General features: G+C 39.3%; 1 non-coding gene across 1 annotated transcript; it reads right to left on the bottom strand.

Annotated features, from left to right (window-relative positions):
- Window positions 1-577: 577 nt before the first annotated feature.
- Window positions 578-685, bottom strand: LOC148548476 (small nucleolar RNA R71). The gene has a single exon (XR_015898314.1). It is a non-coding gene; the product is annotated as a small nucleolar RNA R71 (small nucleolar RNA).
- Between the last annotated feature and the right edge of the window lie 13,600 nt (window positions 686-14,285).

Here is a 14,285-nt window from a genome sequence, read left to right as displayed (position 1 = left end):
AAAAAAGATCCCTATTATTATTTCCTGTTCCCCTCTTTTTCATATGAGCAGGAAAAAGGACAAGAACATTCTTGTTGAAGCAGACCCTAAACCTGAAAGGACTCTGAAGAGGAAACTAAGAGAAGCTAAATTACAGTAATCCAGAGACAACCTTACAGAAATTTTCGAAAAGGAAGAAGAGATGGCAGCTGAAAATAATAATAATGCAAGGAAGATGCTTGGTGACTTTACTGCACCAAATTCCAATTTCCATGGAAGAAGCATCTTCATCCCTACCATTGGAGCAAATAATTTTGAGCTTAAGCCTCAACTAGTTTCTCTGATGCAACAAAACTGCAAGTTTCATAGACTTCCATCTGAAGATCCTTTTCAGTTCTTAACTGAATTCTTGCAGATATGTGATACTGTTAAGACTAATGGAGTAGATCCTGAAGTCTACAGGCTCATGCTTTTCCCATTTGCTGTAAGAGACAGAGCTAGAATATGGTTGGACTCTCAACCTAAAGATAGCCTGAACTCTTGGGATAAGCTGGTCACGGCTTTCTTAGCCAAGTTCTTTCCTCCTCAAAAGCTCGGTAAGCTTAGAGTGGATGTTCAAACCTTCAGACAGAAGGAAGGTGAATCCCTCTATAAAGCTTGGGAGAGATACAAGCAACTGACCAAAAAGTGTCCTTCTGACATGCTTTCAGAATGGACCATTCTGGATATATTCTATGATGGTCTGTCTGAATTAGCTAAGATGTCATTGGATACTTCTGCAGGTGAATCCATTCACCTAAAGAAAACACCTGTAGAAGCTCAAAAACTTATTGACATGGTTGCTAACAACCAGTTTATGTATACTTCTGAGAGGAATCCTGTGAGTAATGGGACGCCTCAGAAGAAGGGAGTTCTTGAAATTGATACTCTGAATGCCATATTGGCTCAGAATAAAATATTGACTCAGCAAGTCAATATGATTTCTCAGAGTCTGAATGGAATGCAAGCCGCATCCAACAGTACTCAAGAGGCATCTTCTGAAGAAGAAGCTTATGATCCTGAGAACCCTGCAATAGCAGAGGTAAATTATATGGGTGAACCTTATGGAAACACCTATAACCCCTCATGGAGAAATCACCCAAATCTCTCATGGAAGGATCAACAAAAGCCTCAACAAGGCTTTAATAATGGTGGAAGAAACAGGTTTAACAATAGTAAACCTTTTCCATCATCCACTCAGCAACAGACAGAGAATTCTGAGCAGAATCCATCTAGCTTAGCAAATTTAGTCTCTGATCTATCTAAGGCCACTGTGAGTTTCATGAATGAAACAAGGTCTTTCATTAGAAATTTGGAGGCACAAGTGGGCCAGCTGAGTAAGAAGATCACTGAAACCCCTCCTAGTACTCTCCCAAGCAATACAGAAGAGAATCCAAAGAGAGATTGCAAGGCCATAGATATAACCATTATGGCCGAATCCAAGGAGGAAGGGGAGGACGTGAATTCCAAGGAGGAAGACCTTCTGGGACGTCCAGTGATTGATGATAAGTCATCTTAGCCTAGTTTCACTAGCCTTTTTCTTTTGTTTTCAATTGATTTTATGCACTTTCTTAAGCCATAAGCAAGCCAATTGGGTAGATTTCCATGTTTCCTTTGATTCAATCAACCATGTATGAATTCATGCACTTTCATGAGATTTTATGCTATAATTGTCATATATTATGAAAGAAACACAATCTCATGATTTGGGGCATAGCTTTGATTGTTTTGATTGATTGATGATAGGTGGAAAGAGTTTTGAAGAAGGTTGAAGGAAGAAGGAATGGCTAGGAGCAAGAGAGAACAAAAAGTTTGAGCCAAAGTTTGCCTCAAACTTTAGCTCAAACTTTTAGAAGAGTTGAAAACATGCCAGAGGAAAAAAACTTGAGCCAAAGTTTGCCTCAAACTTTAGCTCAAACTTTTGGAAGAATTGAAAACACTCCAGAGGAAAAAAAGCTTGAGCAAAAGTTTGCCTCAAACTTTAGCTCAAACTTTTGGGAGAAAAGCTTGAGCCAACGTTTGCCTCAAACTTTTTGGCAAATGTTGGCATCACAAAACCAACACCCTGGAGGAGAAAAGCTTGCGCCAACGTTTGCCTCAAACTTTTTGGCAAACGTTGGCGCCACACTTGCACACCCTGGAGGAGAAAAGTTTGCGCCAACGTTTGCCTCAAGCTTTTTGGCAAACGTTGGCGCCACACATATGCATAAGGGGGCCAACGTTTGAGCAAAAGTTTGACCTCAAACTTTAGCCCAAACGTTGGAAGCAGCAAGAGAAGCCATCTGGTATAAAAAGTTTGAGTAAAAGTTTGCCTCAAACTTTTACTCAAACTTTTATGATTTCAACCCGGTTCACAATGGATCTTTCTCCAACTCCAAGAGCAATCAACCAAGGCCTTTATCAACCCAATTCCATCAAGAGCAAAGGCCCAATTCAAAGCTTGAAGACCATTTGAAGAAAGTGTATAAATAGCTTAGGATTTAAGTTTTAGGGGAGCTTTTCCTTCTGAGTTTTTACTAAGTGATTTTTGGAGAGCTTCTGGATTTTGAATTATTCTGAGTTTCTGAGTTTGGGGAAGGAGAATTGAATTCTCTTCCTCTTAGTTTTCTTGTTTTCAATTTTAATTACACTTGTCTTGAGTCTTGGGTGTTGAGAATTGGGGAAATTCTGTCTCAATCTCACCTTGAGATCTCTTTCTGTTTCTTTTACTGCACCATTGGAGAATTGAGATCTACATTCAAGCTTTCTTCTGTTTTGATCTTTAATTTCTTGCAATTGAATTCTACATTTGGATCTAGAAAGGCATTGAGATCTAGACTCCGTTATCTAGTCTCTTGGGTCCTGAGATCTGGAGTTTGCATTTTAAATTCTCTGTTTAAAGCTTTTCAAGTTTATTTACATTTTCGTTTGAGATCCGGTTCAATTCAAGTCACTTTCTACTTGTCTGATTAATGCAATTTACTTTTTCTTGTTTAATTTCTACAAATCCACTTCCCAATTCCCTTTACCATTCAAGCCATTTACATTTCTTGCACTTTAAGATTCTGCAATTTACATTTCTTGCAATCTAAGTTTCTGCAATTTACATTACTTGTTCTTTAAGATTAAGCTTATTTACTTTCTTTGCTCTTTAATTTTCTGCAATCTACCCTTCTCCCTTTTAATTTCATGCAATTTAGCTTCTGTCGAATACAAACCACTCAAATCAACTCTTGATTCGCTTGACTAAATCAACCACTAAACTAAAATTGCTCAATCCTTCAATCCCTGTGGGATCGACCTCACTCCCGTGATTTTTATTACTTGATATGACCCGGTGCACTTGCCGGTTAGTTTTGTGTGTTTGGAATTCGTTTTTCGTTTTCTGAAAATACACATCAGTGATCAACAAAGAGTTACCCTTTGAGGAACCAAAGGACTCTGAGGCTCATCTAGAAACCATAGAGATTCCATTAAACCTCCTTACGCCCTTTATGAGCTCTGATGAGTATTCCTCTTCAGAAGAGAATAAGGATGTTACTGAAGAGAAAGTTGCCAAGTTCCTTGGTGTAATCATGAAGCTGAATGCCAATTTATTTGGTAATGAGACTTGGGGAGATGAACCTCCCCTATTCACCAATGAACTAAATGCATTGGATCAACTGAGATTGCCCCAGAAGAAACAGGATCCTGAGAAGTTCCTAATACCTTGTACCATAGGCACCATGACCTTTGAGAAGGCTCTATGTGACCTTGGGTCAGGAATAAACCTCATGCCACTCTCTGTAATGGAGAAACTGGGAATCTTTGAGGTACAAGCTGCTAGATCTTATTAGAGATGGCAGACAATTCCAGAAAATAGGCTTATGGACAAGTAGAGGACGTGTTAGTAAAGGTTGAAGGCCTTTACATCCCTGCTGATTTCATAATCCTGGATACTGGGAAGGATGAGGATAAATCCATCATTCTTGGAAGACCCTTCCTAGCCACAGCAAGAGCTGTGATTGATGTAGACAGAGGAGAATTGATCCTTCAACTGAATGAGGACAACCTTGTGTTTAAAACTCAAGAATCTCCTTCTGTAACAATGGAGAGGAAGCATAGAAAGCTTCTCTCAGTACAAAGTCAACTAAAGCCCCCACAGTCAAACTCTAAGTTTGGTGTTGGGAGGTCTCAGCCAAACTCTAAGTTTGGTGTTGAACTCCCATATCCAAACTCTAAGTTTGGTGTTGGGAGTCTATAAAATTGACCTGATCACTTGTGTAGCTCCATGAGAGCCCACTGTCAAGCTATTGACATTAAAGAAGCGCTTGTTGGGAGGCAACCCAATTTTTATTTATCTAATTTTATTTTTATTTTTATTGTTCTCTCATGTTTTATTAGGTTCATGATCATGTAGAGTCACAAAATATATCAAAAAATTAAAAACAGAATCAAAAATAGCAGAAGAAAAATCACACCCTAGAGGAAGGACTCACTGGCGTTCAAACGCCAGTAAGGAGCATCTGGCTGGCGTTCAACGCCAGAACAGAGCATGGAGCTGGCGCTGAACGCCAGAAACAAGCATGGAGCTGGCGTTCAACGCCAGAAATATGCTGCATATGGGCGTTGAACGCCCAGAACAAGCATTAATTCGGCGTTTAAACGCCAGAATTGCTTGCAAAGGCATTTTACATGCCTCAATGGTGCAGGGATGTAAATCCTTGACACCTCAGGATCTGTGGACACCACAGGATCCCCACATACCTCCACTCATCTTACCTCCTCATAATCCTATATCACTCTTTCTCAAGAACCCTTCACCAATCACCTCCAATTCCCCTCCAAAACCATTATACACTCTACCTACCTTCAAAATTCAAAATCTCTTTCCCACCCAATCCCACCCATATAGCCGAATATACACATCCCTCCATCTCCTCCATATCTTCTTCGTCTTCTACTATTCTTTCTTCTTTTGCTCGAGGGCGAGCAACATTCTAAGTTTGGTGTGGTAAAAGCATAGCTTTTTTGTTTTTCCATAACCATTGATGGCACCTAAGGCCAAAGAAACCTCTAGAAAGAGGAAAGGGAAGACAAAAGCTTCCACCTCCAAGTCATAGGAGATGGATAGATTCATCTCAAGGGTCTATAGCTCAGTGGTAGAACATTTGACTGCAAATCAAGAGATCCCTGAGATACCTCAGGGGATACATTTTCCTCCACACAGTTATTGGGGAAAACTAAGGGTGGAACATCAAGAGCACTCTATCATCCTCCATAAAATTAGAGAATATCAAAAAGCAATGGGGGAGGAGCAACAAACACAAGGAAGAGACATAGAAGAGCTCAAGGACATCATTGGTTCCTCAAGGAGAAAACGCCACCATCACTAAGGTGGACTCATTCCTTGTTCTTAAATTTTCTGTTTTTCGTTTCCTTATGTTAAATGTTTATCTATGTTTGTGTCTTTATTACATGATCATTAGTGTCTAAGTGTCTATGCCTTAAAGTAGTGAATATAAATCCATCACCTCTCTTAAATGAAAAACTTTTTTTTAATTCAAAAGAACAAGAAGTACATGGTTTCGAATTCATCCTTGAAACTAGTTTAATTATATTGATGTGGTGACAATACTTTTTGTTTTCTGAATGAATGCTTGAACAGTGCATATGTCTTTTGAAGTTGTTGTTTATGAATGTTAAATGTGTTGGCTCTTGAAAGAATGATGAACAGGAGACATGTTATTTGATAATCTGAAAAATCATAAAAATGATTATTGAAGCAAGAAAAAACAGTGAATACAAAGCTTGCAGAAAAAAATAGAAAAAGAAAAAGCAAGCAGAAAAAGCCAAAAGCTCTTAAAACCAAAAGGCAAGAGCAAAAAGCCAATAACCCTTAAAACCAAAAGGCAAGGGTAAATAAAAAGGATCCCAAGTCTTTGAGCATCAGTGGATAGGAGGGCCTAAAGGAATAAAATCCTGGCCTAAGCGGCTAAACCAAGTTGTCCCTAACCATGTGCTTGTGGCGTGAAGGTGTCAAGTGAAAACTTGAGACTGAGCGGTTAAAGTCAAGGTCCAAAGCAAAAACAGAGTGTGCTTAAGAACCCTGGACACCTCTAATTGGGGACTTTAGCAAAGCTGAGTCACAATCTGAAAAGGTTCACCCAATTATGTGTCTGTGGCATTTATGTATCCGGTGGTAATACTGGAAAACAAAGTGCTTAGGGCCACGGCCAAGACTCATAAAGTAGCTGTGTTCAAGAATCAACATACTAAACTAGGAGAATCAATAACACTATCTGAACTCTGAGTTCCTATAGATGCCAATCATTCTGAACCTCAATGGATAAAGTGAGATGCCAAAACTATTCAAGAGGCAAAAAGCTACAAGTCCCGCTCATCTGATTAGAGCTATGTTTCATTGATAGTCTGGAATTTATAGTATATTCTCTTCTTTTTATCCTATTTGATTTTCAGTTGCTTGGGGACAAGCAACAATTTAAGTTTGGTGTTGTGATGAGCGGATAATTTATACGCTTTTTGGCATTGTTTTTAGTATGTTTTTAGTAGGATCTAGTTACTTTTAGGGATGTTTTTATTAGTTTTTATGTTAAATTCACATTTCTGGACTTCACTATTAGTTTGTGTATTTTTCTATGATTTCAGGTATTTTCTGGCTGAAATTGAGGGACTTGAGCAAAAATCAGATTCAGAGGTTGAAGAAGGACTGCTGATGCTGTTGGATTCTGACCTCCCTGTACTCAAAGTAGATTTTCTGGAGCTACAGAACTCCAAATGGCGCGCTCTCAACGGCGTTAGAAAGTAGACATCCAAGGCTTTCCAGCAATATTTAATAGTCCATACTTTGCCCAAGTTTAGATGACGCAAAAGGGCGTTGAATGCCAGTTCTACGCTGCAGTCTAGAGTTAAACGCCAGAAACACGTCACGAACCAGAGTTGAACGCCAAAAACACGTTACAACTTGGCGTTCAACTCCAAAAGAAGTCTCTGCACGTGTAAACTTCAAGCTCAGCCCAAGCACATACCAAGTGGGCCCCGGAAGTGGATTTATGCATCAATTACTTACTTCTATAAACCTTAGTAACTAATTTAGTATAAATAGGACTTTTTACTATTGTATTTACATCTTTGGATCATCTTGGGACGTCTAGTTCTTAGATCATGAGGGCTGGCCATTCGGCCATGCCTGGACTTTATCACTTATGTATTTTCAACGGTAGAGTTTCTACACACCATAGATTAAGGTGTGGAGCTCTGCTGTTCCTCATGAATTAATACAAAGTACTACTGTTTTTCTATTCAATTCAACTTATTCCACTTCTAAGATATCCATTCGCACTTCAACATGAATGTGATGATCGTGACAGTCATCATCATTCCCCATGAACACGTGCCTGACAACCACTTCCATTCTACCTTAGATTGAATGAGTATCTCTTGGATTCCTTAATCAGAATCTTCGTGGTATAAGTTAGAACCCATGGATGGCCATTCCTGAAATCCGGAAAGTCTAAACCTTATCTGTGATATTCCGTGTAGGATCTGGGAAGGGATGGCTGTGACGAGCTTCAAACTCGCGAGTGCTGGGCGTAGTGACAGACGCAAAAGGATCAATGGATCCTATTCGAGTATAATCGAGAACCGACAAATGATTAGCCATGCAGTGACAGTGCATTGGACCATTCTCACTGAGAGGACAGGATGTAGCCATTGACAACGGTGATGCCTAATATACAGCTTGCCATAGAAAGGAGTAGGACTGATTGGATGAAGACAGCAGGAAAGTAGAGGTTCAGAGGAACGAAAGCATCTCTGTACGCTTATCTGAAATTCTCACCAATGAATTACATAAGTATCTCTATCCTATTTTATGTTTTATTTACTATTATTATTCGAAAACTCCATAACCATTTAATACCCGCCTGACTGAGATTTACAAGATGACCATAGCTTGCTTCATACCAACAATCTCCGTGGGATCGACCCTTACTCACGTAAGGTTTTATTACTTGGACGACCCAGTGCACTTGCTGGTTAGTTGTATCGAAGTTGTGACAAATTATGAATTAAGATTAGAGCACCAAGTCTTTGGAGCCATTACCAGGGATCACAATTTCGTGCACCAACCACCTTAGGCTTAGTCTCCTCCATTTCTTCTGGTGCCTCTAGATCAGGCTTGGCATCATAAAAGATGTCGTCCAGCTCTTCTTCAAGTCTTTCAACTATATTCATCTCTTCTACCAGGGAATTGATGATATCAATGCTCGTGTATTTCTCTGGGGTGTCTGGATGCTTGAGGGAAGTATCTTCTGAATTAATTTCCATTACCCCCTCTCTAGGCGTTGAATGCCCTTGGTGATACTTTCTTGGCATTCAACGCCAGTGTTGCTCCCTTCTGGGAGTTCAACTTCAGCTCTGCTATAGTTGTGAATATCACCTTGAGGGAGGTTACCACTCATATCACAATGAGTATCTAGAGGGTCACTATGAACCTCAGCAACTTGATTCTGCATGCTATTGTATATTTGTTCCATCATAAGTTCATTCCTAGCAATCTTTGCAGCTATAGTCTCCTCAGATGAGTACAAGCACTAGTTATTGACAACCCTCTCAATGAGTTCATCTGCCTCTTTGAATGTCATTTTTCAAGGGTGTAGAGAGTCATATGTAGAGTGATCCAAGAACCTCTTGGCCATCTCAGAGAGATCTTAATAGAAGATTTTTATCCTCCTCCAACATGCGAACATGGCAGGGAGACATTTCCTGATCATCCGCTTGTACCCTTTCCAAGTATCGTAAAGGAATTCTCCCTTTTTCTGCCTGAAAGTTTGAACATCTGTCATTAGCTCAGTCCATCTCTACAAGGAGGAGAACCAGTTCAGGAATTTGCTAACAGCCTTATCCTAAGTGTTCACGCTTCCTCTGGGCTCATAAATCCACCATAGCTTTGCTTGATCATTCAGAGAAAATGGGAAGAGTATTCGCCTGCAGACTTCAGGGTCTATTCCATTGGTCTCTACAGTATCACAGAACTGCAGGAAGTCACAGAGGAATTTGTTTGGATCTTCCTGTGGAAGTTGATGGGTTGAAACCGAAATTCCAACACCTAAAACTCACCGGCAAGTGTACCGGGTCGCATCAAGTAGTAATTACTCACATGAGGGGTATGGGATGCTAGAATTTAGAATTTAGTAACAGAAAGTATAGAAGATGAATTAAGTGCAATAGATCTAAATAGAAAGTAAATTGCAATGAAGAACAACACATAAAGTAAATTCAACTCAATTTCAAGGACTAGGAAGGAAATCCAAGAGCTCAGAGGCTCAATGAGACTAGAAAATAAGTCTAGATCTCAATTTCTTCCTTGATCCAGCAGAGAACAATTTGCAAAAGAAAAGAAAATGTAAAACAGTAAAGGAAATTTAGATTCAATCCTTAGAACAATTGAGAGGAAGAGTGAGAGATGATTCTCAGAGTTTGAATCAATGGAACTCTTCAAAAACTCAATTTAAGATCCAAAGGAAGATGGCAAAAGTAGTAGAAAAAATGAAAATCAAAACAGAAAGCTGAATCCAATTCACAATTCCTTAGAATTATGCAGAAGAGAACAAAGATGAATTGTAGATCAAGGATTGAAACCGAATTCCTTCAATCTCTATCCACAATTCAAAAACAGAAAGCAAGAAATGCAAAAGTGAGAACAAGGAAGAGAGATTCAGCTCTCAATCCCAATTCCCAATTCAAAGCTCAAAATCCAAAATGAAAGTTCAAAAGTAAGTCAAAAGTAAAAAGTTAACAAAAAGGTCCTCTCTAACTCAAACTAAGTCCTATTTATACACTTTCTATTTTTGATCTTCAGAATTTGGAGTGGACTTTTCATTTGGTGAAGAATTGGATCCAAAGTGGCAATTGAATTAAAATTGGACCCTTGTGCACCTCCCAGGGAAGCGTTCAGTTAACTAAGTTAACTGAGCACTCCAAGTCTTGTGAAATTGGTCATGGTGCTTGGCTTCAGGGGACCGCTCGGTTAGATGAGATAACTGAGCGCCCAATTTGCTTGATCCTTGGCCCAATTGTTGCATGACCTACTTCCTTGGGCAGCCTTGTTGTGGAACTAGCGCTCAGTGAGGGAGATTTAACTCAGCGCCCTTTGCTTGTGAGGAAGTCCCCTCTTCGAGCCTTGCTGGGAGCAATTCAGCGCCACTTTTCTTCTCACAAGGTAGCGCTCAGTGAAGGAGTTTTAACTGAGCGCCTTATGCCTTGGTGTAGCGCCTTCTCTCTTTGGCTTGAGGCTCCTGGTTCGAGCCTTGAGGAGAGCAATTTGGTGCCAATTTTCTTTGGCCAAGTGGAGCGCTCCTTCCTTGCAAGAGAGGAGCTCCTTGGTTCGAACCCTGCCGTTTGCACTCCTTAGTTTTGTGCTTTGCTTTTTTTTTTCTTGGAGATGCACGATAAAGGTATGTAGAAAAAGTTAACTGAGCGCTGGCCTTCCCTTTCTTCCTTGGATGAGCACTCAGTTAAGTATTACCAACTTAACGCTGTGCTTCATTGAGTGCTACGTTCACAAGCATGAACGCTACTTCCTTGCTTTAACATTTCCATGTATAAACGTAGCGTTCATTGCTTAGTGAACTCCCATTAATACCTTGGCAATAATAATAATTCATGCATGCTTCCATGGCTTTATTAAATAATGCCAATGCATTAATTTTCAATTAACAATGCCAATTGTATTACGTTGAAACATGATGAAATGCATAGTGAAATGCATGCTTTAATAATCCATTTCATTCTTTTGGCATTAATGATTTAATGCTTCATGCATGCATTAATTGGCAACGTGATGCTCATGCATTTCATCCATTAAATGCATGCTTTAGTTATTAGTTTATGCATGCACAAAAATGCATATGCATCATTATTAATGCCAAGGCTTCATGGTCATGGGCCACGCTTTTAAAAGCGTGGCCTAAGGTTCCAAAGCGTGCTTAATCTTCAAAGCGTGCCCAAAATTCCTTTTTCCACTATTTCTTCACCTACAAGTAATCAAAACAACCAATCAAAGCATCTCCAAATTCACAAGGTTTCTAAATCATTCAAAAACCAACTAATTATAGCTTAAACCTCATGATTTAGTGTCAAATAAAGGATGGTTGATTGATTTCACAAAACCATGCAAATCCACTCCAAATTACTTATTTACAATGCAAGAAAGTGCATAAAACCTAATGAAACAAGTGAAAAATGCTTGAAAAGCTAGCATAAGATGACTTGTCATCACAACACCAAACTTAAACCTTGCTTGTCCCCAAGCAAGCACTAAACATAAGAGAAAATGAAATGAAACAGAGAAGTATGTATGTCCTTATTTAGCAGATAATTGAACTTGGTTCATGGGGTTTTATGCAGACAATGGTAGCTCATTTATTACTTGCTGACAGATAAGAGATGTTTCCTTAAAGGTTCATTAGAGTTGCTGCTATAATGCCTCACTTTTGCTTGATCCCTTGCTAGCTTTTTCTTTCTTTCTTTTGCTTCAGATAGCTTATTTATTAGTGAAAGCTTGGTGGCAAATGTTGCAGCAGCCTTTTGGCTCAATTTTGCTCAACATTTCTTTACCACAGACACATAGCTCACAATTTCTTCCTAGGAACATTGATGCCCAGCATCTCTTTGGATTACTAAATGTTTTGTAACTAGGTTGCTCTTGATGGTGGACTTTCAGTTGGCAATCCCAAATCAGTTGATCTAAGTGGCCAAGTTTCAAAATACTCCTCAGAACCTACTTGTCCAAGCATATCCCAGTACAAAAACACCACAGGCATATGTCCTAGGGTCCAAGCTATTGGTGTCTAGCCTTATTGTTTGTTTCTTTGCCAATTCTTGGTTTTTCTTTTTCTTTTTCTTTTGCTTTATTCTCAAAGGGATTTTATTGAATACAGACCTTATAGCAGCAAACTAATTTACACTTCAAAGAACATGTTATTATGCAGCTTTTGTTATTGGAACTAACTATTAAATCAAACAAGTACCACCATTGAATTCTCATTCTAATTTCTACAACATTGGACAATCACTTTTCTAAATCAAACATTTTTCTTCTATTTATGCAGAAAGGAACAAAACAAAATTCAAGCTAATGATGGATGACAAGCATAATATACAGGCTAGCATTCTCAGCAAACATCTCCACTTGCACTTAATTGAACACTTCAGCAAGACATATAGGAGTTTCAAGATTAAAAATGGTTCACAGCAACAAGGATTAAGTATCAATACAACCTGTTGGGAGTATCTCTCAGTTTTTCCTTCTGTCATCATTATTCCTATCTGTTGCTCCTCCTTTGGATGATGATGCAGATCCCTCTCACAGATTGAATATTTTCCTGCATAATCCTTACAAGTTGCTTGTTTCCCAAGCCCTTAGGCAACTAGTTAGTGTGCAAGAATTATTTGTGGGCTTTTGAACTTACTTTGGTGTGTGAACACCAAACTTAGTCCCTTGCCAATTTTTCTCATGCAACAAATTAACCATATGTGAAACCCTTTTGTCTTTGCTAAAGGCAATAAAACTAAAAACTAGAAAATAGACACTGGTTAAGTAGTTTCTCTGATTGCTTGGAGCTAGCTACCCTTTATGCAGAAGGTGAAAATGTGTTTTTCAATGAAATTTTTGGTGGAATACCAAACTTAGCATCTTTCATTCTCCTTTAAATCATTTTGGTGTGCAACACCAAACTTAGCTCCTTACAATACAAATAAAACCACTCAACCTTTTTATTAAATTAACTATGAAAAGAAAACTACCTCAAGTTGGGTTGCCTCCCAACAAGCGCTTCTTTATTGTCACTAGCTTGACATTGGACCCTCATTAGGGTGGTTGATGACTGTAGTGTCTCAGCTTGTCTCCCCTCACTGTGAGTTTCCTTCCAGTGCATTGATGTTCAATCTCTGCATGCTCCAGTGAGAGTACTCTGTTGATAATGTAGTAGTCATCAGCTTGTTAATTTGTCCCCAACTGTTGGTAAATTATCTGCACTTTATCTCCCTTTGAAAATCCTTCAGTTGGGATCTTTTTATTTTTCCACCCTCTTGGACCCTTTTTCTTGTTTTTCTTCCCCTTTTTTGGTGATTCTTTTCCTTTGACAGTGAGCTGTGTTTTGAAATCTGTCTTCTTAGTGGCAAACAATTTACTTCCTTCTTGCTTTTTCTCATCATTCTTTAGAGTCTCACTCTCCTTTTGTCCTGCTTTGCCGCTTGTCTCTTGCCCTGGAGGAAGATTAATGAGTGTCTTGTTGGTTTTTTTCTTCCACTGTAAGTCTTCTTTACCAACCTCCATGCATTTTTCCTTTTCATCATTATGCTGTGCTTCTGGAAAGACATTTAGAGTAATGTTTTCATCATGTACCCTTAGAGACAGCTCTCCTTGTTCAACATCTATGATGGCTCTTGCTGTGGCCAAGAATGGTCTTCCCAAGATAATAGATTCATTTCCTTCTTCTCCTAGATCCAAAATCACAAAGTCTGCAGGGAATATGAACTTATCCACCTTGACCAAAAGGTTTTCAATTACTCTTTTGGGAAACACCAATGATTTGTCCACGAGCTCTAGTGACATCTGTGTGGGCTTTACCTCCTCTATGCATAGCTTTCGCATCATAGAATAGGGGATTAAATTAATGCTAGCCCCTGGTGCACGAAATTGTGATGTCCAGGCTCGAACAATCCCTGGTAATGGCTCCAAAGCTTGGTGCTTTGATCTTAATTCCTAATTGTCACAACTTCGATACAACTAACCAGCAAGTGCACTGGGTTGTCCAAGTAATACCTTACGTGAGTAAGGGTCGAATCCCACGGAGATTGTTGGTATGAAGCAAGCTATGGTCACCTTGTAAGTCTCAGTCAGGCAGATATAAAGTGATAATGGTGTTTTCGAATATAATATAATAAAATAGGGATAGAGATACTTATGTAATTCATTGGTAGGAATTTCAGATAGGCGAATGGAGATGCTTTTCGTTCCTCTGAACCTCTGCTTTCCTGCTATCTTCATCCAATCAGTCTTACTCCTTTCCATGGCTGGCTTTATGCAAGGGCATCACCGTTGTCAGTGGCTACATCCCCTCCTCTCAGTGAATAATATGCTCACGCACCCTGTCACGGCACGGCTATTCATCTGTCGGTTCTCGATCATGCTGGAATAGGATTCACCCTCCTTTTGCGTCTGTCACTAACGCCCAACAATCGCGAGTTTGAAGCTCGTCACAGTCATTCAATCATTGAATCCT

Source organism: Arachis ipaensis, chromosome B8, assembly GCF_059453495.1.
Source record: "Arachis ipaensis isolate K30076 ecotype BB chromosome B8, ASM5945349v1, whole genome shotgun sequence".
Classification (NCBI taxonomy): Eukaryota; Viridiplantae; Streptophyta; class Magnoliopsida; order Fabales; family Fabaceae; genus Arachis; species Arachis ipaensis.
This window is presented reverse-complemented; position numbering and strand designations above follow the sequence as displayed.